Source organism: Neophocaena asiaeorientalis, unplaced genomic scaffold (genome assembly GCF_003031525.2).
Source record: "Neophocaena asiaeorientalis asiaeorientalis breed wild unplaced genomic scaffold, Neophocaena_asiaeorientalis_V1.1 scaffold460, whole genome shotgun sequence".
Classification (NCBI taxonomy): domain Eukaryota; kingdom Metazoa; phylum Chordata; class Mammalia; order Artiodactyla; family Phocoenidae; genus Neophocaena; species Neophocaena asiaeorientalis.
This window is the reverse complement of record NW_020172461.1, coordinates 412375-437171: the sequence shown is the minus strand read 5'-3', so window position 1 is coordinate 437171 and position 24797 is coordinate 412375. Positions and strand designations below refer to the sequence as shown.

The 24797-nt window shown below is 41.8% G+C and overlaps 3 pseudogenes; 2 read left to right on the top strand and 1 right to left on the bottom strand.

The window, feature by feature from the left end:
- Positions 1-13521: 13521 nt before the first annotated feature.
- Positions 13522-14032, top strand: LOC112395019 (interferon alpha-H-like; annotated as a pseudogene).
- Positions 14033-19214: 5182 nt separating this feature from the next.
- On the bottom strand, positions 19215-19551 carry LOC112395034 (NADH dehydrogenase [ubiquinone] 1 alpha subcomplex subunit 1 pseudogene; annotated as a pseudogene).
- Positions 19552-21925: 2374 nt separating this feature from the next.
- On the top strand, positions 21926-22606 carry LOC112395021 (interferon alpha-1-like; annotated as a pseudogene).
- The last annotated feature ends 2191 nt before the right edge of the window (positions 22607-24797 follow it).

Below are 24797 nucleotides of genomic sequence, written 5' to 3'. Positions count from 1 at the left end.
TATAATATGCACAGTATTTTCTAACTGTAATACCTAGGTATATTATCAATAAAATAAATACATTGGAGGTGTGTGCTCAACATTTTTTCCAAGCGGGGTGGAAGGTGAAATATCGAGGGCTTACATCTCCATAATCCTGGTGACTCCACTTAAGAATATGGGTGGACAGTCTCTGGGATTCCACATATTTGTTGAAAGTTGAGTTTTGTTTGGGCCACAGGAACAGCAAGTCACCCCTTCTAGAACCTGGGTTCACTGACAGCCCCTGCCCTGATCACCCTATGTCTCACTTCTAATTCTCCTCTCATCCGATTACATTATCTGCCTGGGTAAGTAGCTAATCTATCACCAGCATGAGTACAGTAAGATCTCAGGTTCCCTTGAGGAGTCTCAGGGTTCAAGTAGCCTCTAAATATTCAGTGCCGAGTCAAGGCCAGTCTAGGACTTCATACAGGTTTAGCGCCAACCACCTGCAAAGGGGTGAGCAGGACCCACTGGAGGGAAGGGACTCTAACTTATACAACCCACCCAGCCTCAGTTATCTCCTGCCGTCTATGAAATAGAGAAGAAAATAATGGTCCCCAATCTGTCTTGTGCTCACATCTGACTCGGCTCCTTACCAGCTGTGGCCCTTGAGCAAGTCCCCTCCCTTCTTGACCCTCATGCCTCTCCACACCTTTCTGAGCTACAAGAAAGTGGATAAAACTCAAAGAATACTGTGAAACCACCTGCAAAGCGCTATGTGGAAGCGAGTACTATGCTTCACCCCCTCTAACTGATCTGCATTTGAATGCTTCCCAGGGAGTCTGTATCCCCTGGCCTGGGCCACGATGCCAGGTCCCTGGATGTCCTTAACTCTGCCCTAGGCTTTGTCTATGGGGGGAGGGGGGGTGACACTTCCAATTAGCCCGATATTGCTCTTCAATAATCTCCTTAGAGGAAACTTTCCCTCCCAAAGATGTTTTATTACATTTAGAGAACATCAGTTAGCTCCTATATCACATCCTCTGGTAAGCATGGTCTCTGTTTCTCGTCAGCAAGGATAATTATTATTCCCCCATATATGCTTGTTTTTTTCCTAAAGGAGAATGGTGCCATCTGTCTCTGTTGTGTTCAGGGGGAAATAGAATATGCTATGAGCTTGGATTTAGGGAAAGGAAGGGGTCCCTTCAGCTTTTATTGAGAGCGGGCTTTGGCTTATAAAATGAGACAAAGGTTAGGGAGAGAAGTTGATGACACACCACCATCCTGGTTTCCTTCATTTGTATTTGTGAAGATAGCCCACTTTAAAAATTCATTACTTTTTCCATAATACTCTTATTAGAAAAACAAGTAACTACTCAGCAATCATTCAATGCTTATAAAAGTAAGAAACTGTAACAAAGACCACAGCACAGTATCTGGACCCGTCAGTCCTCTCCTTTGCTTCCTCATTACCCTGAGCATTACGTAGTAATGGCATGGAGTGAATCAGGTTATACATGCCTCACGGGGCCAAAGATTCCCCACTGAGCGTCTAGGAATAGTAAGAGAAAATAAACTTCACAAATCCCCAAAGTGGAACTCAAGATTTTGGAGCAGTGAGCCCCTGAGTTCAGAAGTGTGAGGAAAAAAAAAAAATCTATGACCATGAATCTATGGTGGGCCATAGATTCCATCTGCACCAAAGATCCGACACCCTTCCTGATGAAAGCTGCAGTGCTGGGCGCCCTTACTCCCTTCTCAACCTTAAGGAAAACATACAGCTGATCACACCACAACTCCTCTCCTCTCCCCATGTGACCTGCGCTGGATGGAATGTAGGAGGACATGCCAGTAGGGGACACAGAACCCCTGGCTCTGTGTTTTGGGAAGTGGTGTTGGCAGGGATTGGAGCTCTCAGCAAGGCTGCCGTGGGTGTTGGCTCATCTCCCTGCTCCTGTGAAAAGTGTTCACAGATTACCTGCCTTTCTTTCCTACCTCCACCCCAGAGGGGCGGTAGGAAGCCCTGAGTGGGTGGTACAAGGGCACGGATGTGTGTAGTCACCACAACTCTCTGACTGTGGGGCACTGTGGACCCAGGGTCTGGTGGTGCTGCTAAAGCAAGATGAGTCCTCTGCTCTTGCCCCTCCCGACAGGAGGTGGCTAAAGGGAAGGGAGAGCTGTGAAAGGCCTCAGCAGAGCTGGAGGGGAAGGAGAATACACTGTGTCCAGGCTTGGGGAGGAAATCTCCATGTACGTTCAAGTAACACTCCCATCACTCTCTAGCCACTGGAGGGGAACTGGATTCAAAGCTAGGGACCTGAAAATGGACCCGTGAGCTGGGTCACCCCACCTTCTGCCCTCCAGGCAGTCCAGCTCTGAAGGGGTTCAGAAACAGGATAAGTTCCCTCTTAAAAGTGGCTTTTGCAGATATTAGAAAAGTATCCATTGCACAGTGGATGCAGAACTGGGTGGAGGACAGGGATGTTGCTGTGCTTGGATACTGATATGGACATGCTAAGGCCTAATACTACGGTAGGTGCTACTTAAACATCTGCTATAGCTGTGATATTCATCTGTTTTGAAACAAACGTTGAACTAAAAATAAATAAATTCTCCCTGCTGGCTGGTGACCCTGCACAGGGATTTAACTCCTCACTGAGACTGCATGTGGCCTGACTCAATGACATCAGTGCAAGGCATGTGGGTCAAATGGCCCTCCATGATGGGAATGTTCACAGTGCAGCCACACAGGGCCTGCGGAAGAATGAGGAGACAATGAGGAAAAGGTCAGGATTGAATGTGTGGAAAGGAGGGAAACTAACAGAGGGGAAAGAATGACCCAGTGGGTGGGAAGGCACAGGAGTGTCTATCACTAATCACTAATCACTAATCAAGCTACTGCCACTCCCTGCCTCACTCCCCAACTACTTGACTCGAGCGCCACCTGCTGGTGACTTACTAGAACACTGACAGTAAGATGGACTTGGTGCCATCCTGGCAAGAGTGTGTGTATGTGTGTCCCTGGGACAAGTGGTGGAGAGGGAGAGCTTGTCTTTGAGCACAAAAACAATGATGCCTTCAGGGATGTTCTGAGGCCTGCCAAACTCCTTTTTGGCCTTCCTTACAGCCATTCTTTCTGACATTGTGCAGGATCTTGTACTCAATGCAAACAGGTGGCCTATCAGGGTTGAGGTGTCCTCTGTGGTCCTTAGTTATATGCTTGTTACAGTCATGGGATATCTTCTTCAGGATACACAAAGCGCATGCACCACAGGTGGTTCTGCAATTTATGACAAGGGTGCAGTTTTTCTGGGCTCACTTTGGACCACTACTCAGCCCATTGAAGCCAAGGTGGCAAAACATTCTAAAGACTTTCCGTATCCCTCCACATCCAAATGGTTTTGGTTAACGCCATTAAAGGGCAGAGTGGGGCTTCCCTCGTGGCGCTTCCCTCGTGGTGCAGTAGTTAAGAATCTGCCTGCCGATGCAGGGAACACGGGTTCAAGTCCTGGTCCAGGAAGATCCCATGTGCTGCAGAGCAACTAATCCCGTGTGCCACAACTACTGAGCCTGCACTCTAGAGCCCGTGAGCCACAACTACTGAGCCCTCATGCCACAACTACTGAAGCGCATGTAACTAGAGCCTGTGCTCCGCAACAAGAGAAGCCACCACAATGAGAAGCCCACGCACCACCGCAACGAAGAGTAGCTCCAGCTCTCCACAACTAGAGAAAGCCCACGCGCAGCAACAAAGACCCAACACAGCCAGAAATAAATAAATTTTAAAAATAAATAAATAAAGGCCAGAGTGGAGTGATGGCTGAAAAAGAAGAGCCACAAAGAAGTGGAGTCACGCAAAAGGAGGAGTCCCCATGAAATAGAGAAAGGAGCCACTGAGCCACCTGTTATGCCATTTGCACCTGGAGGAGAGAGGAGGTTGGGGTCAATGTAGCCACACCAGTTTTTCAGCTGCCTTGGCTCCCATATCCAGGCCCTGAGAATCAACCTTTATCTCCTACAGATAAGTCCACACTTACAGAGCAAGTAAAGGCCTGGGGAAAATTACTATCTGCTTTTTATTATATAATTATTAACACTGCTCACTCATTTAAAAAATGTGATTCTCCTAACTTGAAGTTCAGATAGGATGAGTAACCACACAAGTAGAAAATCCAGGACCAGAGAACTCTATTTCTGTAGAGTTAGAAGGTGACTCTAAAGACTGTGACCTTCCTTATGCTCCCATAGACAAAGACTACTCATCCAGAGAGGTAGTGGCTCAGAAGTGCCAATGACTGGCCATGGGTCATATGACAAGTTACACCTGATTCACAGATCTTCGCTTTTTACTAGGAGCTGCTCTGCACTCTGAAGTAATAAAGCAATACAGTCTAGCATTCCACCCTCTGACCTCCACCTTCAGTTTCCAAATTGTCCTCCACTGGCCAATTTGTCAAGGAATTAGTTCATTGGTCCTGACGGTTTCTCCTTCTCCATCAACAGCCTCCGGTCTGTGTTGTCTCTCTCTCCCTCTCTCTCTCTCTCTCTCTCTCTCTATAGACGTTATGGGCTGAATTGTATCCTCCGCACAAATTCATATACGAAAGTCCTGACCACCAGTACCTAAAAATGCAATGGTATTTGGAGGTAAGGTCTTGAAAGAGGTGATTAAGTTAAAATGAGCCCCTTACGGTGCGGTCCTAATCCAGTATGACTGGTGTCTTTTTTAGTTTTTGCCGTGTCGTGGCATGGGGAACCTTAGTTCCCTGACCAGGGATCGAACCCATGTCCCCTGCAGTGGAAGCATGGAGTCTTAACCGCTGTATCACAAGGGAAGTCCCAATGGTGTCCTTATAAAAGGAAGAGATACCAGGATGGGCACACATGGAGAAAGGCCATGTGAGGACACAGCAAGAAGGCAGCCATCTGCAAGGCAAGAAGAGAGGCCTCAGGAGAAACCAAATCTGCCTACACCTTGATCTTGGACTTTTAGCCTCCAGAACTATGAGAAAATAAATTTCTGTTGTTTAAGCCACCCAATCTGCAGCATTTTGTTAGGGCAGTTCTAGCAAACTAACAGAGTGGTCTTCATGGTTCATCAGCTAAGCAACATTCTAAACACCCTCACGTCATTCTTGTTTCATCATTCCTGTCCGGCTAAAGTCCAAACTCTCTGCCTCTTCCACACCTGACCTCTGGTAAGTGGTGGAGACCCACTAGATAAAATTACACAAACGAGTATATTGTGCTACCGTAGTTCTATGGTCTACAACTAATGGGCATCTCCAATACTGCATGGAATTCATACTTTCATTCATCCTATATATTTGGTAAGTTCCTTCTATGTGCACTTAGGATACATAAGTGAACAAAGGTGACAAAGCTCCCTGTTTTTCGGAACTTATATCACTGGTTCCACTGTCAAGTCTCTTATGCTTAAGGAAACGATTTCAAACATTCTCCACTTTGACAAACTTCTGTCCCCCAACCTCAGCAGATGTGCTGGATGCCACTTCACAGAGGACGTAAAAGCCATTAGAAGAGAACTTTTTGTTACCAAACTCTAAAACATTTGCCACCCTTCCTCCTTCCTTCCTGTTATAGTTAAAAAAGTTTCCCAGGGGATAACCCTTCTTGGACTTTTAACAGTTGGGAAAGGTGCCTTTACTTCCCCAGGCATACATTTTAGTCTATGTTATGACTTTTGGCTTAATTATCTATTTTCTTCCAGAACAGGTATTCGCTGCTCTATCACTAGCCTTAGGGGCTTAGGATTTAGTTGGTACTCAAGAGCCATTTGGGAAATGAATGAGAAATGAGAGAGCTAGCTGGAGAGAGGGCACCCACAGCATGTCCTAGGACAGAGCCACCAGAAAGGACAGGAGTCTGAGGGATGCCCCCCTTACGCTGTCTATTGGGAGCCACCATAGGTTTCACCTCAGGAAACTTGCTCTGCCCCTGTGGCTTCTGGAAGACAAGAGCTGGAGATTTAGCCTCACATATGAGGTTCTAGCACAGCTTTCTGGACATGTTGGGAACCCTGCAGTGCCCCTGCCAAAGGGACTCTTCTGCCAGCTCCTCTATCAGTGTTCAGCGGGCAGGGCTCAGCTCTGGGGGCCTCTGAGGCTGCTCCAGCCAGGAGAAGCTTGGAACCTCAGATCCCCTAGGCACAGCCTCAGCCTCAGAATGTCTTCCAAGGGCTGCTCGTGGTCTGGGCCTGCTGGAGTCAGGACCTCCCTTCTCTGCTTCAGCTCCATGAAGATAACAGTGGTAGTAACAATTATGATGTTTAATACAGAAAACTGCATATTTAATCCCCAAATCTCATCTACTAACTGGAGAATATTCATATATTTTAATAACATAGTCATGAAGAACAGAACAAACAGGTAAGCACTTTATACAAATTTAAGGCCTGGCCTTGTTAGAGTTCCCATATGGACTTGGCAAATAACACTGTCCAGAGCCCCCCAGAGTCCCAGTGCCTTAGAAATATCAAGACTGCCTCAGTGAGACCTCAAAGTGGCCCCTTTCCACTAAAGTTGAGGGGTTGGAATCTCAAACTCTCTACGGGACCAATGTTCTTTTTGGATATGCTTTTATATAATTATATCAAAGACATCACTGTACAGTTTATTTCTATATAATATTTATCATGGAAATCTTTCCAGGGAAGTTCACATAGACTGACCTAATTTTGTATTTGGGGTGTGACATAGTTTAACTGACTACTTGACAATTTTTTCAGGTGTTTTTAAACTTAAGGATCAGAGAAGTTAGCACCTCCCAAATGGTAACTCCTGGACAAAGGGTTGTCTGCAGAAATGTGAAGGAGCAGAGCCCAGGCTACGTTGCACACCTGAAGCTCTCTCTGGAGCACCTGAATCTTAGCAAGTTGTTTGGCAGATCATAGCTACTCTGTGAAATGTATAAATAAATGATATAAATAATCACGACTCTCATTTCACTTAGTTTCAGACTACCTCTGGTGATAGTGTTTAAGGTACAGGTAAAACAATGTTATAAAGACAAAGATAACTTGTAAAAAAAACAATAAAGTGAGGGATGGGGAAAGGGATGTTCCCTGATTTTCAGCCATAATTTTCACCCAAGGAAAATCACAACACTTAATTTCAAAAACTCTTTCCAGTGTAGGGATTAGATTTAGGCAAGCTAGACTTGCCTCAGATACAAATAGAGAAGGGGTGCCAAGTGATTTAGTAATATGGAAAAGTAATATATTATTGCAATGTTTTAAAAAAATTAGAATTAATGATAAAAAACCCTTGATGAACATATAAAAATTATACATGAAGACAAAATCTGGCACCACAATTACAAAAGCTTAAGAGTTGTACAAGTTGGGGAGGGAGGAGGGCTTCTAGCACAAAGTTAAAGTTTGACAAAGTCCATGCATTCTATACATTTCTGACCAAAGAAACCTAAATGTACTTACTTGCTAGATATCTGGACACCTTTCAGACAACGCTGCTAAAACAGGGTGTGATGTGTTTACCTGTGATACTGAAGCTTTTATAGTGAAAAGTTTTGGTCACTTTTCAGTCTCAATACATACAGAAGCACTTGATGAAAATTTTGACTCTGTCAAAAGAGAAAGAGGTAGCCCCATAAAAATGTGCCAACAAAGTGGTTATCATTGTTGTCAATCAAAGAAGAAATATCAAAATATTGGCCTGCCACAGAATCTTATTTTCAAACTGTGGGACAGGAAGAATATCCCCTATAATTTGGAAATGCATTAGGGATGAGATGGAGAAAACAATTAATATAAATCAGAAATTTATATGCTGTTTCTCAATAACTGTTTCAGTAAGCTAAAATTAAATTAAGATGGTAATTCTCTCAATTGAAAATGAGATAAGAAGTAATTCTGACAAAATTATTGTTGAATTTGCTTTCAAAAGCCCAGTACATTTTAACAAATTGTGGTTTTGGTATAAGTAAAATGTTTACAGCTACAATAATCTGAATTTTAATACATCCACTTTTCAATACTTTTAAACTACTATAACGTTGTATAAGAAATGAACCATTAAAATTTAATAAAATCATTGTAATAAAATTCGTGTCCAGATTGTAGATGCGTTTCTCCTTTCCCTGAATTCGACTTTCTTCCCAGAAACAGTCCTGAAATCTGAACACATACCACGACATGCTCTGATTTCGAGCCGTCAATCCCTGCATAAATGGGCACCGGCGTCAACCGGTCTGGCTAAAAGCTCCTACCAGGAAGGGAAGGATGGACGCAGAGGCAGGTGCAGAAAATGAAGACTGCGAAGCCGCGGCAAACCTCCCCTCCGCAGTCAGGCCCGAAAAGGAAGTTTCCTCTCTGCTCTCGCGGCCCCACGCGCTCCCTGGGCCCCGGCGGCACCTTTCCTGGGCCGGGGCTCCTGCTGACGGCGACGCCCGGGTTCTTCCCGTGGGCGCTGCGCGGGAGTTCGCGGAACTGGACCCGGAGGGGGGTCCCGCTGGGTGGGCGGTGCCCGTCGGTCCGTTGGGGCGAGTTCGGGCGCCCCCTCCCGGCCGCTGGGGCGCAGCGAAGGCAGCTTTGAGGGCTTTGCCTGGCGGAGGACCTGAGCTCCCTTTCACGGTGGTCCAGGTGAAGCGAATTTCTGGACTCCTGATGTCGCTGCTGATGGCCGTGGGGATGCTCTGCTCCATCCCTCACATTTTACGCGTTAGTATACATCGTCTTATATTCTTCCAATCATTTCCCACATCCATGTAAGTTGGTAGCGTTGAGTATTTGTTGCCTGAATCCACCAGAGCTTTGGTGGTGTCTACAGAGGACTCCCTGAAATGTTTGTAATCCAATCTGGTGCAGGGGTCAAAACTCTCAAGGGTCTTGTCTAGCACGCAGCTCATAAATTTATGGTGAGAATTAACTGAACAATCTATATGAATCATCTTGGACAATTAAATATGATTATTTTATAATTATTAGAATTATTAATTTTGTTGATCACATTTAGGCTCTCAGAAATAATTACCAGTTGATAGTTTTACTTTGCTTATTATGTAAAATAATCAGGATACTTTGCAATTTGTTCAACTCATCTAGAAATTTGTAGGTGGACAAAAATTAATGAAAATATAGGGAATTTGTAACAGCGAGGTATGAGACAACAAAGGAATATCAATATGTTACGAGAAAAGTATAGGGCTTTCCAGAAAATAAGGGATGGTTCAACACATGCAGTTTGCACAGGTGTCTATGGTGTGGATAGGGAAGTGGAGTTTGGAATCTGACATATTAGGTTTTGAAAACTGGATTTGCCATTTACTTATCAGATTGTTTTATTCACATAAAGCCTTAGCAGGTGGCTCTTTGGAAATGAGAATATTAACACTCAACTATGTTGGAAAGATTAAGTGAGTCCCTTATAAGGGCTACGGAATTTGTAGTTGCTGTCATCATCATTTTTGAAAAAGACTAAAAGTCTGTGTAATTTGCCTGGTAGGTCCTTGGTAATCATGTTCACAGTAGCATTGTAACATTTAATTAGTAATCAATTCAGGATTAATGTGTCCTAAAGAGTGAGGGCAGCATCAAGGGAAGTTTACTTACTGCTCTCGCGGCCCCACTCGCTCCCTGCGCCCCGGCGGCGCCTCGCCCGGGCCTGGGCTCCTGCCCACGGCAACGGCCGTGTTCTCCCCGTGCATGCAGCGCCCGAGTCCGCGGTACTGGACCCGGAGGCGGGTCCCACTGGGTGGGCGGTGTCGGTCGGTCCCTTACGGCGAGTTCGGGCGCCGTTCCTGGCCGCTGCGGCGCAGGGAAAGGAGCTTTGCGCGTTGTTGAGCTGTAGCCCTGGCGCTGTTTCACTGAAACGCTGAATTTGCAGATTCCTGCTCTCTCAGAGGATGGCAGTGGTGATGATCAGCTCCGTCCATCACATTTTACAGGGCTGGAGAACATCATCCTCGGTGTCATCAGTGAAGAGGTTGGCAGGCCTCTGGTGAGCTTGGTGATGCTGCAGATGTCTGGCTGTGGTGGCCTTTATCCAGCTGTGCTGAAAATCTTCCCGCAAATTAGATTCTTAATTAGGCCAGAATTGTCATGTTCTGTACTTATCTCAATTTTGTTTCCTCACTTTAAAAAAAATTCTCTTCTATTTTGGGCATCAGAGAATGTCACATCTTCAATGCTTTTTTTGTATTATTACAGTGGAAATTAAATATATTCATGGAAAATGACAGAAGACTCAATCCAACAGGATGTAGTCATCTAAGTGAGTCAACTCAGGTTGAAATAAAAACCTGAGGCTCAAAAAAAAAAAAAAACAACCTGAGGCTCAATCTAACTCCGCTTTTTAAGTCTAATAAGAGAACTTAGAGGTTTGACCCTGTACTCTATTTTGACACTTCTTAAATTGCACCAAAATATATCTAGCCACACCTCTCTGCATTTCTTTTTTAAGGGTCTAATACATAAGATTTGAATTCTTCCACAATTATTTACAGAACTATAGCTCTCGTTTTCTGACATAGTCTGCAGATAATGGTGGCATAATACTGAACAACAAGGGTTAATTCATACAGACCTCTTCATTCTGCCACCAAAAATGTTCTGACTGCACATATATGTGACAATGTGCTTGCCAATGTGGATTCCAGGAAAGTAAGGCAGGGATGGTGACTGCCCTCCAGGGAGCAGGGAGGACAGACTTTAGAGGCAGGATTAGGATGAAGGAAGCACCATGTGCTCAGTGCAACTGAGGGCCAGTGCTCAGAGCTGATGAAGAGGAGGGGCTGGGAGCTGCAGAAGGCTCCACTCTGACAAAGGTCTGCGGCTCCTGAATTTAAATGACATCAGACTTTCACTTCCTCTTTTAAAAAATTGAGTCAACTTTAGTAGTGGTCACACAGGACATTGCATAGATCAAATAAAATAAAGTTTGCAAGTTACAGGCTGAGAATCCGAACAGAGTGAATGATAGCAGCCTTTTGTATTAATACAACAAATAGTAACCTGTATAGTCCACCCTCAGCCCAGCCAAGAGAAGCGCTGACTGCAGGTCCCTTAACACTGTCAGGGGTCTGCACGTTGAGGCCCCAAGTGGAAACTCTAGGAGAAGAATTGCCTGCAGGACCGTTAAGGAGCAGAGCCCAAGTTTCCACCCTTAGAGCAGTACCTAGTACATTATGGAGAGAAATCTTACAGCAATTGAAGCTCTTTGCAGAGAACCAGCATCTATGAAAGTTGTCTGATAAAACATAGCTGCTCTGTGAATACTGTAAATGAGATAAGCAGTCCCTTTCCTCATCCTGAGCTAGTTTCAGACCACCTCTGATGCTAATTTTTAAGACACAGATTAAATTATACTTCAAAAACAAACTCATAGAAAAAGAAATCAGATTTGTGGTTACCAAAGGGCAGTGGGTGGGGAGATAGGAAATCAGATGAAGGCAGTCTGAGGTATTTTTTTTCTTAAAAAGTAAAGAGACACAGATTTTTAAAAAGAAGATTTAGAGAGAAGGAAAATGGTTAAAATGTATATATATGGTCTGCATGTTGAGTCCCCCAAATGCAAACTCTAGGAGAGGGATTGCCCACAGGACTGTGAAGCAGTCTTAGAGAGGTGCCTGGTACATTATGGAAATAAATCTTAACAGCCCTTGAATAATTTTGCAGAGAACCAGCATCTAGGAAAATTGTCTCACACACACAAAAAATGACTGCTCTGTGAATAGTATAAATGAAGAGTACCTCATCCTTAGTTAGTCTCAGACCACCTCTGGTGATATTATTTTAAGACAAAGATTGTTTTAAACGTTAAAGAGACCAGGAAATTGGTTATAAAATGTAGACGGGGGAGAGGGTGACAGGACTTTCACCTATACTTTCATCCAGGGAAGTACTTTCTCAACAGTACTTCAAAAGCTATTTCCTAGGTTAGTTTTAGGGTTAAGTGAAAAGGACTTTCTTTAAGCATGGAATGTAAGAAGGCACCAAATCTAAGATGTCAAGATAAATAATATTTTAATTCAATATTGAAAAATGAAAATGACAAAACATGCCTGCTGAACAAAACATCAAAATTTTAAATAAAGACAAGAAATGACCCTGCATTTGCATGACTGTGAGTGTCTTACAAAGGAAGGTTTCACGTTGCCAATGAAATCTGGGCAATTTTCCTTTAATCTATGAAATTCTTACCAAAGAAAATGAAAAGATCAGACCTGGTAAATGTCCTCAATGCTTTGTACAGCACACTAACTCTTCTTTGTTCCTTCCTTCCTTCCTTCCTCTCTTTTCCCTTCTTTCCTTCCTTCCTTCCTTCCTTCCTTCCTTCTTTCTTTCTTTCTTTCTTTCTTTCTTCTCTCTTTCTTTCTTCTTTTTTGGGTGTGCTACACTCCATGCGGGATCTTAGTTCCCCCACCAGGGATCGAACCCATATGCCTTGCATTAGAAGCACAGAGTCTTAACCACTGCCCTTTTCTTTCTACAATGCAATCAAGATGGGGTCCTGGGAGAGGTGTTTCAGAAACCCGGGTTAAATAAAAATTATTTAAGACTGTCACAGAGTCACGAGAAATTGTCAAGTATAGAAGTGACCTTGAATATATTAATGAGTTTGCTTCCATTTGCTAAGAGAGTAAAATTATATTCTTGTCTTAGTATAAAGAAAACTATAGTTTAAATAGAGTTTAATAAAATGCTGTGTTTTGATACTCATATATATTTTAATATCCTATATCTAATATTTAAAATATTTTCATTAAATATTTCAAAATATAAAAAATATTTAAGTTACACATAATATAAATTAAATATAAATTTAATTTAAAATTTTCAAAATAAAATGCTGTGTGTTTTAAAATATTCCCACTTTTCAGTTATTCAGTACTTCCTCCCCCACGTTAACGCTGTATCCTTGAAAGACACCATGAAGTCCCAGAGCATCTACAGAGGCGCTCAGCTCCCGCGTCCCCGGCCCCAGTGGTGGTCGCGCTCCGACTCACCCCCAGGGCGTCCCCACCCTGTCCGGGCGTCCCATCGCCGCCGCCGCGTTCCCCTTTCTCTGGGCCGTCGCAGCACAGCGCCAGAAACGAGCCCGAATCTGTAAAATCGGCCCCAGCTCGCTCTGATTCCCAGCTTCAAACCCCTCAGAAAACGGCTTCTTTCTCCAAAATGGACTCGCTCAAGTTTCTGTGCGAAAATAAAGCACAAAACTCAGGGGCAGCCCCGAAAATACAGGGTTCCAGCTTCCAACCGGACAAAAATGTCGCTGGCGCGGCGGCGACAAAGTTCCTTCGTCAGCCCTCTGGGCTTCCGAAATGAATGTTTTTCTCTATTAAAGCAGCACAAAGTTGATCTCTGAGGCTTCAACGCCTTTTCTCTCGAGCTGCCAGACCCGCTGAAAACTGCAGACTCTCAGAAATCGGCGTTTCCCTAACAAAATCGATTAAAAAAGACATCCTGCGCCGTCTTGCGGCCGCCTAGAGAAGCGCGCTGTCCCAGGACCCAGGGAAGGAACCTTTTGCTGATTGTTTAGCAGTGCCCGCCCGTTGCCCTGTGGCTCACTGAAATTCTCAATGGCCCAGATCTATTTGCTAGTGGCAGGAGTGATGCTCTGCTCCATCCCTGCTTGCTCTCTTGGCAACAAAGAAATCTTCATATATTTAAGACAGATGAAGAGGTTCCCCTTTCAGTCGTGCCTAGAGGACAGAACCGACTTCAAACTTCCTTGAAAAAGAGAGAATATCACCCAAATCCAGACGACTCAAGGCACCCGTTTACTGTCAACTGATGCTCCAACAGAACTTCAACCTCTTCACCACGGAGGGCAGCCATGCTGCTTGGAACAACACCCTCCTCGATAAACTTCTCTCTAACCTTGATCAGAGGCTGGACCGACTGGAGCAGCTGAAAAAAGGCAATCTAGATTGTCGCGATTTGGGACTTGCTGCCCAGGAGTATTTCCACGGAATCCATCTCTACCTGAAGGCAAAGGAATACAGCCCCTGTGCCTGGGAGGTTGTCAGAGTGGAAACTGAAAGGTCCTTTCCTTCATGTAAGAATCCTCAAAGAAATGTCAACAAATAAAATGAAAATTATATTTGTGACACTCTCTAATCAGACTAGTGTTTGCTTAGTGTTCCAAAGCAATCTTGACTCATATTTCCTCACAAGCTGATAAATGTCTGAAATTAAAATCATACTTTTACAAAAATATATTTAGACAGAAGAACACAATCTCTTTTCTTAAATAAACAATTTCATAATAATAAAAGGTCTGTTTAGGTTTTGGGGGGGTATTGCTATTTTCAACCTACGAAGTTTATTTTCTTTTTGTGGAAAAGTTTTTAGGATAGTATGTTGTTAAAGGTATTTGTCAGTTAACTTAATGCTGGCTGCTGTAACAGGTAAACAGCAAACTGTCAGGAATTTGATCATAATAGAAATTTATCTTTTCTTCTTTTAAGGGCACAATGCAGGCCTTCCTGATCAGGTGAATATTCTGGTTGGCTCTGCTCTGAAGAGTGATTCGAGGACATGGGTACCCACTGTTGTGTGGATTTTTCCATCATCAACAGGTGACTCCAAATTTGTCTGTAGTACTTGAGTCTATACCACTCAGTGGTAAAGGGAAAAAGTCTGGCAGACCGCGTGGATGTTTTCAAGGGCCAGCACTATACACGGCAAGAGCACTTCTGCTCAAATTACATGGCCTGGATTTATCCTCATGGTAATCTAATTGCAAAGAAGTTGGGAAATTATTGGATGACTAATGGATGAGGAGACAAGTTCAGGGCATGAGACCACTTTTCATTTTTACACTATTTGTCCTAGTGACGTTCTGGGCGGGGTGGAGAGGAACAACTAATGTTCTTGCTTGCACACACTTCATTAAAAACAATCTGACAAAAAATTCTTATTCCACAGTTTCAGCTTGGGGAAGATGATATGGATGTGACTCAGAGTTCACAGCATCATAGACTATTTGAAAGAAACATTCAAGTTGATGCCCAAAGGCATGGCCTATGAGGAAAATATCCACAAGTGTAGACACATTACAAGTTGTTTCCTTATTTCCTGAGAGAGACGAGAAAAGAATGATCAGTCAGCTCCTGGCAAGTACTTGAGAATCACTGAGTGAAGGGTGAGTCTTCCACTCACCAGATCTTCCAAATATTAGAAATGCAAACTTGAAGAAAATATTCCTGCAAACAATCTTTAAAAAAATACCTCACAGGAGCTTTCCTGGTGGCACAGTGGTTAAAAATCTGTCTGCCAATGCAGGGGACACAGGTTCAAGCCCTGGTCCGGGAAGATCCCACATGCCACGGAGCAACTAAGCCTGTGCGCCACAACTACTGAGCCTGTGTTCTAGAGCCCACGAGCCACAACTACTGAGCCCACGCGCCACAACTACTGAAGCCCGCGCACCTAGAGCCCGTGCTCCACAACAAGAGAAGCCACTGCAATGAGAAGCCTGCGCACTGCAATGAGTAGCTCCCGCTTGCCGCAACTAGAGAAAGCCCGCACGCAGCAACGAAGACCCAACACAGCCAAAAAAACCCCCCAAAAAACAAAAAAAACTCACACAATATTCCATTATCACTTCCCCTGTAGAACCATGAAGAACTTTTAAAGTATCTTTAGATTATTGTCTTCTCACATCATATCTATCTAATATATGTTGGTATAATTATTTCTCCTATCATTACCATTATTGTGGATTGATGTTACATGAATATTGATTGAGCTCCTGAAATGACAGGGACTGGACTAGCTGTCTAGGAAACGGGGTTGGATAAGATGGTGTCTCTCCCTTTAAGTATTTTACAGACTTCTGGGAGGTATTCTGAGGACACAATAGGTCAGGTCACATCTTACTATTTGGGCTTCTTCAATAAAAGAGCATAGACTGGGTAGTTTGTAAAGAGCAGAAATGTATTGCTCACAGTTCTACAGTATGGAAATCCAAGATCTGGGTGTCAGCGTGGTCCAGTTCTGTTGAGAGGCTGCTTCAGGTCTCACACTGCAGAGTTCTTCTTGTATCAGCACAGGGCAGAAGAGGGAGGGATTTATCTTGACCTGTTTTATAACGGCCCTAATTCCATTTGTGAGGTCTCCATCTTCACAGCATAATCATGTCCCAAAGGGTCCGCCACCTGATATCACCACTTTGGTGGTTAGGACATCAATATATGAATTTAAAGGTCTTTAAAGGTTACACACATCTAGAAATAAGAATATAGTCATACTGAGCAGAATGAGCAGGTTAGCAGGCAAAAAGAGTAGACGAAGGACTCAGAATCCAAACTCTTGATTTACAACCTGCCATAATGCTTTAATTATTATATGTCAAATATTGGAAATCAAACTGAAAAGGAGCCCACTGTCTCATGGGATGGAATGAAAACACAGGATGAAAATATTCATCATTTTTTGTAAGGAGTCTCCAAAAAATCTCAGGATAAAGGTAATAATTATCACATTAGCAAAGATCCACAAAAGAGTAATGTGGTAAATGTCTGGTTGCTGTGAGCTATGAGGATCAGAGAGAGTTTGAGTTTAGATCCTTGGCTCTGTATATGACACCAGTCTAGTTATTTTCTATTGTGACATACTAGTGGACAAGGCCATCCTTGTGTGTTTAATATAGTTCTGGGCACAGGCTGAAAATTGTGCTGCTCTTGCAACTTGAATCCCCAGCCATATGCACCTTAAAGGAAAGAGAATCCAAGTGATTTTAGCAATAAACTCAGTAGGCATTATTGATATCAGCAGGAGTAGAGTGGAAATGTTAGCCATCGCCTGTTTTAATCCCAGTAAATATGCCTGTGAGGAAGCAGGTCATTCGTAAATGTCTGCCAGCAGGAGGAGAAAATCTCAGAAAGTGCTTTAGTAAAATTACTTGTTGAGTCAAAAACTACTAGAACTTATGAATTAATTAAGCAAGGTAACAGAATACAAGATTAACATACAGAAATCTGTTGCATTTCTTTACACTTATGAAATATCAAAGGAAAAAGTAAAAATACAATCCCTTTTAAAATCTCATCAAAAAAATAATAAAATACTTAAGAATAAACCTGACCAAGGAGGTGAAAGACTTATAACCGAGAACTATACAATATTGATAAAGGAAACTGAAGATGATTCAAAGGAATGGATAGTTATCCTATGGGCCTGGATGGGAAGAATTAATGGCCATACTACACAAAGCAATCTACAGATTCAGTGCGATCCCTATCAAATTACCCATGGCATCTTTCACAGGACTAGAACAAATAATCCTAAAATCTATATGGAACCACAAAAGGCCCAGAATTGCCAAAGCAATCCTTAGGAGAAAGAACAAAGCTGGAGGTATAACCCTTCCAGACTTCAGACAATGCTACAAAGCTAGAGAAATCAAAACGGCATGGTATTGGCACAAAACCAGACATATGGATCAGTGGAACAGAATACAGAGCCCAGAAATAAACCCACACACCTACAGTCAATGAATCTTCGACAAAGGGGGCAAGAACGTAAAATGGAGAAAAGACAGTCTCTTCAGTAAGTGGTTTTGGGGAAGCTGGACAGCCATAATTAAATCAATTAAGTTAGAATACTTCCTCACACCATACACAAACATAAACTCAAAATGGCTTAAAGACTTAAATATAAGACGTGACACCATAAAACTCCTAGAAGAAAATATAGGCAAAATATTCTCTGACATAAATCGTAGCAATATTTTCTTAAGCCAGTTTCCCAAGGCATAGAAATAAAAGCAAAGATAAACAAATGGGACCTAATCAAACTTATAAGCTTCTGCATAGCAAAGGAAACCATTAACAAAATGAAAAGACAAGCTATGGAGTGGCAGGAAATATTTGCTAGCTATGCAACTGACAAGGCCTTAATTCCCAAAATATACAAACAACTTATACAACTCAGTAACATAGAAATAAACAACCCAATCAAAATATGGGCTGAACACCTGAATAGAGATTTCTCCAAAGAAGACATACAGATGGCCAATAAGCACATGAAAAGATGTCAACATTGCTGATTATTAGAGAAATACAAATCAAAACTACAATGAAGTATCACCTCACACCAGTGACAATGGCCATCATCAAAAAGTCTACAAACAATAAATGTTGGAGAGGATTTGGAGAAAAGGGAATCCTCCTACACTGTTGATGGGAATGTAAATTGGTGCAGCCACTATGGAAAACAGGATGGATGTTCCTTAAAAAAAGAAAACTAGAGTTACTATATGATCCAGCAATCCCACTCCTGGGCATATATCTGGAGAAAACTCTAATTCGAAAAGATACATGCACTTCAATGTTTACAGCAGAACTATTCACAATAGCCAAGACATGGAATGAACCTGAATGTTCATCGACAGATGAATGGAAAGAGAAGATGTGGTATATAAATATACAATGAAATACTACTCAGCCATATAAAAGAATGAAATAATGCCATTTGCAACAACATGGATGGACCTAGAGATTATCATACTAAGTGAAGTAAGACAAAGACAAATATCACATGATATCACTTATATGTGGAATCAAAAAATGATACAAATGAACTTATTTACAAAATAGACACTGATTCACAGACATAGAAAACAAACTTATGGTTACCAAAACAAAAGGGGGGAGATGGATAAATGGAGTTTGAGATTAGCAGGTACAAACTACTACATATAAAATAGAAAAACAACAAGGTCCTACTGTATAACACAGGAAATTATGTTCAATATCTTCTAGTAAACTATAATGGAAAAGAATCTGAAAAAGAATATATATATATATCTGAATCACTTTGCTATACACCAGAAAAACTAACAAACATTGGAATCAACTATACTTCAATGAAAATAAAAAAAAATACATAGATGAGTCTATTAAAAAAAATTACTTGCGTGATTACACTGGGCTTGCTGCCAGGGATAATACAGGGAATGGATAAAGTCCAGTTACTAATGAGCTAATTTGCCAAAGATTATCACATACTACCATGTAAAGAGCAGGAATATAGAGGGCTGAGGCCACATGACTTCCTATGCGAAATAAAAGAATTCAAGATGGGAGATGAAAGTTAATTCTTTCCATGATAATAATCAATATTTATCCAGTTATGAGTCAAATACAAAGATGTATTCATTCCATTTAAAAGAACAGACTTGGATTGGAACTTCTGGAGGTCCTTAGGGAAATTTGAACATTAATGAAAAAATATGGAGAATGATTCAATTTTTTTTTTTTACTTTTTTTGTTTTATTTTTATTACACACTACAAGATACACTGCATGCTACACAATACACTGCATAACCTTCTAGCAGGGGTAGACAAGCATAACTGAGTTATTTTTCATCAATCAGGAAAATGCTTCCTTAATCAATGTTCTCCAAACCCTTTGACACATGGTAACGATTAACTGCAGAGATGCGCCTATTTCTTTCCATCAAATTCCACTGTTATGAATAATGGGCAACCCTTTTTTCCTTGCCCCCGTTAGTGAACCTGTGGATGCACGCAGTGGCCATTCCCAGGATGAACAAGCACGCGGCCATGACTGCGATCCCGGGGAGAATCTCGAACCACATCACAACAATTCAATTTTTGATGTTGCCTAAATTATGCATTCTCATTAGGGATGCTCCCATGGGTGCAAACATTAGTTTTCTGGGGTATGAACAAATCTCAGCCATTATAATGGCTTTGGTGTTCAAAGGTCAACCTTATCCAACAAAGTCTTATTCCTTTGTATTCATTTTGCTCTTCAGGTTTTCTTGTATATGATGTGAGAAGCATTGACAATGAGTTCATGGAATATAAACAAATGTCACGCAGGATCAGTGCTACAACCTATGGCGACTTAACTGTTCATTACAGGACTTTCTCGCCATCATTTGCTTGATCTCAAAGTCATAATGTGAGAAGTGTCCTTTACTTACTTATGAGCTGCCATTGGCTGTCTTGCGGATGCTGCTTATGTTTGAGCCTTGGTGTGATTTGGGCTTTGGGAATTAAGCACGAATAGGTTATATTTTATTATTTAATTCTACTAAAGTTATTTAGCACATCACTAATTATGCCTATTTCTAAACAGAAAACTGTTGACAATATCTAGATGAATACCTAGCAGCTAGTGAAGTTAAAAATTTTATGATATGAGTCAAAATTAATAATTACCTAAAAATAAATGCTAAGTAAATAATTTAAATTTTCAGTGGTTTTAGCAGTTCTGACGATTTTATTTAAAATATATCTATACATTGGTACTATTATGAAATATTTATATAAATTTTTATTTGAAATTATAATTTGATATATTAGTATTTATATAAGTAAATATATTACATTAAAAGTTACTCTGCATAATTAGGTAAATTTCACTCTATATCAAATACCCTATACAAATTCAAAGTAAAACAAGTTATCAAATTTTTATTGAACTGGAAAAAAAATTAGCAAGTGAGCAATAAAATGGACATTACCACAGTCCTAGCATAAATTTCAGCAACTCCCTGGAAAACAAATTCGTTTTAGGTCTCAAGAACTTTAAAAAAGGTGATGTCTTTTGATTTCGTAATTATACTTTGTCAAATCGGGTACAATTTTATACCGAAGGACATTCTCCCAACATGATTGGTAATTATGCAATTTTGAAATATTCTTCATCTAAAAAAAGTAAAATGTTAAGGCTACATCCATAGACTAGAACATTATACAGTCATTGTAGATGTTCTATTTGAGTAATAGTTTTAAGTTTATTTATTTATTTATTTTTGGCTGCATTGGGTCTTTGTTGCTATGCACGGGCTTTCTCTAGTCGCGGCGAGCGGGGGCTACTTTTCATTGTGGTGTGGTGGCTTCTCTTGTTGTGGAGCACGGGCTCTAGGCGCACGGGCTCAGTAGTTGTGGCGCACGGGCTTAGTTGTTCTGCAGCATGTGGGATCTTCCTGGACCAGGGCTCGAACTCGTGTCCCCTGAATTGGCAGGTGGATTCTTTTTTTTTTTTAAGTTGTCTTTTATCTAAATCTGTCTTTTTTTAAAAAATAAATTTATTTATTTATTTTTGGCTGCATTGAGTCTTTGTTGCTGCGTGTGGGCTTTCTCTAGTTGCGGCGAGCGGGGGCTACTCTTTGTTGTGGTGCCCGGGCTTCTCATTGCAGTGGTTTCTCTTGTTGCGGAGTATGGGTTCTAGGCGCACGGGGTTCAGTAGTTGTGGTTCATGGGCTCCAGACCACAGGCTTAGTAGTTGTGGCACACAGGCTTAGCTGCTCCGCGGCATGTGGGATATTCTCAGACCAGGGCTTGAACACGTGTCCCTGCATTGGCAGGCAGATTCTTAACCACTGCGCCACCGGAGAAGTCCCTGAGTAATTTTTAATGGCATGAGAAAATGTTTATAATATAGAGCTTAATTTAGAAAATCAGTGAGCTTCTTCAAATATATCTTTTGACTAAAAAAATGTTACTCTGCAAACTTAGTTATAAAGTTAAATTAGTTGTCAATAACTTTTTATTTTTTCTTTTTGGCCACACTGCGTAGCATGTGGGATCTTAGTTCCCCGACCAGGGATCAAACCCGTGCCCACTGCAGTGGAAGCGTGGATTCTTAACCACTGGACCACCAGGGAAGTCCCTAGTTCTCAATAATTTTTAAATATAATGTTTAGCTCAAATTTTTTTCATTCTTAACCCTGCATTGAATAAAAACAGTAAAATTTTCACTTCCTTTTTCTATGTATGCAGATATTCATGGAGTATGTAAATATTCAGTACCTATGTGTTTTCAAACTTTTATGGGGGGGCAATTAGGAAAAAGCTATCTAAGAAGGCTCTGTGGGCAGGGGAAGAGGAGGCAATAATGGAAAAAATAATGGTTGAGAAATGTTGCCATAACCCATTTGGAGAGTGCAAAGTGAAAATCAAAAACAGAAGTAGAAATTAACGTTTAGAAAATGGAAACGAATGGGTTCCCATTTAAGACCCAGGCCTGAAGGAAGGTCTTCAGAGAACCTAGAGAGCAGGGTTCACTGAGTCCCCACCTCTGCCAGGCCGGCAGCATCTGCAGGGTCCCCGATGGCCCCAACCTTGTTCTTATTCCTGGCCCTGGTGCTGCTCAGCTGCAACTCCAACTGCTCTCTGGGCTGCGACCTGCCTCAGACCCACAGCCTGGCGAACACGAGGGCCCTGATGCTCCTGCAACAAATGAGGAGAATCTCCCCCTTCTCCTGCCTGAAGGACAGAAATGACTTTGGATTCCCCCAGGACGCGTTTGGTGACAACCAGTTCCAGAAGGCTCAAGCCATCTCTGTCGTCCATGAGATGATCCAGCAGACCTTCCAGCTCTTCAGCACAGAGGGCTCGGCTGCCGCTTGGGATGAGACCCTCCTGGACAAGTTCTGCACTGCACTTTATCAGCAGCTCATTGACCTGCAAGCCTGTCTGATGCAGGAGGCGGGGCTGGAAGGGACTCCCCTGCTGAAGGAGGACTCCATCCTGGCTGTGAGGAAATACTTCCACAGAATCACTGTCTATCTGCAAGAGAAGAAGTACAGCCCTTGTGCCTGGGAGATTGTCAGAGCAGAAGTCATGAGATCCTTCTCTTCATCAACAAACTTGCAAGAAAGACTCAGGAGGAAGGAATGACACACACCTGGTTCAACAAGGAAATGATTCTCACTGCCTAACGAGACCACACTTCCACCTGTGCTGCCATGTCAAAGACTCTCATTTCTGCTCTCATCATGCCCTGAATTGAATTAATTTGTCAAATGTCTTCAGGAATATTAAGCAACATGATGTTCTACTCTACAGGCACTCGTCCCTCACAGATGCCCATGCTGATCTATCTATTTATCTATTTAAATATTTATTTATTTAACTATTTATAAAGATTACAATTATTTTTGTTCATATAATATTATGTGCACATTTACACTGTAGTTTCAGAGAAAAAATACATTCTTTGTATTTAGTCAATTTATTATTTTCTTTGTTCATTAAACTCTTTCTATAGAAAACTTCTGGTATTAGTTCCGTCTTTACAAAAGAAAACCAAGGCTGAATGTGCAATCTGATTAAACAATTGATGGTACAATTCATTTACCCATCAGTATTATATTCAAGTTAGAAGTAAAATAGACTTCCCCTAAGCCAGGTTGTATCCCTCCAGATACAGAGGTAAACACAACAAATACACCTCCTGCTCTCTTGTATCTTTGATTTTTGTAGGGAGAATAACCTAAAGACAGTATAAATAATATTTATTATGTTTAAAATTAATACTAATTAATGTTAGAAATTAATATGTTAGATTTACTGCTATAATGAGAAGGTAAAAAATTGACTTCTCTCTGCAGAAGGTACATCAGTCCATGTGAGGATATAAACACAAAAGTTGTTGATATTCTCTGTAGTTGGCTGGTAAACATCTAACTACAAATGTCTGTTGGATATTTGAGTTTGCAATTTACAAGCAATTCCATTCATTGGAAGGCATAGGAACAGAAGTGGTCAAATGAGAAGAGAGTATAGAATGAGAAAAGGACTTAAAATGAGTCCTATGGGGCTTCCCTGGTGGTGCAGTAGTTAAGAATCTGTCTGCCAATGCAGGGAACACGGGTTCAAGCCCTGGTCCGGGAAGATCCCACATGCTGTGGAGCAACTAAGCCCATGCGCCACAACTACTGAGCCTGCGCTCTAGAGCCCATGAGCCACCACTACTGAAGCCTGCATGCCTAGAGCCCGTGCTCTGCAATGAGAAGCCACCACAGTGAGAAGCCTGCGCACCCCAACAAAAAGTAGCCCCCGCTCGCTGCAACTAGAGAAAAGCCTGAGCGCAGCAACAAAGACCCAATGCAGCCTAAATAAATAAATTTTTAAAAAGAAATAAAATGAGTCCTATGACTTCCAACCTTAAAAGGGAGGGGACACCACAAAGGAAGCAGAGGTGGAGTGGCCATATGATAACAGAGGAGAGAGGACGGTGATAAGACCATGTTTACAAACTGAAACTGCTTAGAAGACTCAATGCGTTTGTAAAAAATATGGATGGAAGTTGTCCCTTACATTGGAAAATAGGTGGCATTGGCGACCTTAGTGAGAGCCTGTTTGGCAGAATTAATCAGCAGAAACCATCACGGAGAAGGTGGAAGGGTGAATAAGAGAAGGCAATGACAGTTTGTATAGAAAATTGGTTTGAGAAGTTTTCCTTAGGAAGTGGAGGAGAGAAATGGGGTGGGACCTAGAATGGAAGTGGCTTATTTTTTCTTGGCGTGGTTTTCCCTTTTTTGAAATATTTTTGTCTCTGAAGAGACTCCATGGATTTGATGTCTTGACAACTCACATCAACATGTTTAATATTTGATATACTATAAATCATGACATATTTAATTACTTACAATGATTTACCATCAGTTTGATTAATAGGATGTTGAATGTCACTAAGCTGCTCTGTAGATTGAAATCATCCACTACAGGGGAAACAGATGGCACTGACCTTAGTGAGAGCTGATTTGGTGGAATTCATCAGCAGAAACCATACTGGAGTAGGTGGAAGAGTGACAAGAGAAGAGAAGAACTCCCATTGTCATTGTTTCACCTGGAGAGTCACTTTACTTCTTTCACTCTCATCATAGTCAGAGTTGCATTTGTTTTCCTTTTGCCTCAGTGCATCCAATGCAATGACAGCTTTCTATGAAAGGTGAATGGAGAAAGAAAATCAAAAAGATGTAACGAAAATTATGGAAAATAATGGTATGGCCCCTTTATGTTTCTATTTTTACTGCTCTATTTTGGTTTCTGTTTCAAGATGAAACATAAAATAATTCAGAAGCAG